We start from the raw sequence: 685 nt of genomic DNA, 5'->3' as shown, positions 1-685 counted from the left end.
TTATCTAAGTCATATACACTCTGAAAGTTGAAGCGTCAGGTAACCACTATAGTATTACTATAATTACAAAAAATGCAAAATTACCGTTTCTTTTAAACAATTACAATTCTTCTCAACAAAATTTTCTCCCACATGCCCTCGCTTCCACCATTAAAAAAAGACGAAACACATGAATTTCGTTATCCTAATAGCCAATATTTCTTCATACAATTTTCAACGATGGCTCTTTATTATAACAGCAATCCATTCTTGAACTGTAATTGCGGCATATATGTACCACTTAATATACACCAGGTATTGGAAACTGTCCTAATTGGGTTTCCTCTAAGCTCAGGTATTCATTGGCAGGGAACATAAGCGGAAGCAATACCATTAAATCTCCTCCACGCTGCAGAAATACACAGTGAATTACCAACAGCTCGCTGAATGAACGCGGCAGCACTTGCAGGCGAGAGACCTTTGTCTTCTGCAGTTGTGAACTTAGGATAATCTGATGGAAATAATGAAGGCGTCGATGGCGAAACGAGGGAATGTTTTGCGAAAAGGTTTTCAAGCGGCGAGACACTTGAGTCCTGCCGGCGCTGAGCGAGGCTGCCTCGGGCCTCGCTTGCTCGAGCTCCTTGCTGCTAGGTTTCCTTGCTCATGGTGTGAATGTTCACCTGGTTAATTTTTGTGGCTGTTGTCC

The sequence above is a fragment of the Penaeus monodon genome, chromosome 25 (genome assembly GCF_015228065.2).
Source record: "Penaeus monodon isolate SGIC_2016 chromosome 25, NSTDA_Pmon_1, whole genome shotgun sequence".
Taxonomy (NCBI): domain Eukaryota; kingdom Metazoa; phylum Arthropoda; class Malacostraca; order Decapoda; family Penaeidae; genus Penaeus; species Penaeus monodon.
This window is presented reverse-complemented; position numbering follows the sequence as displayed.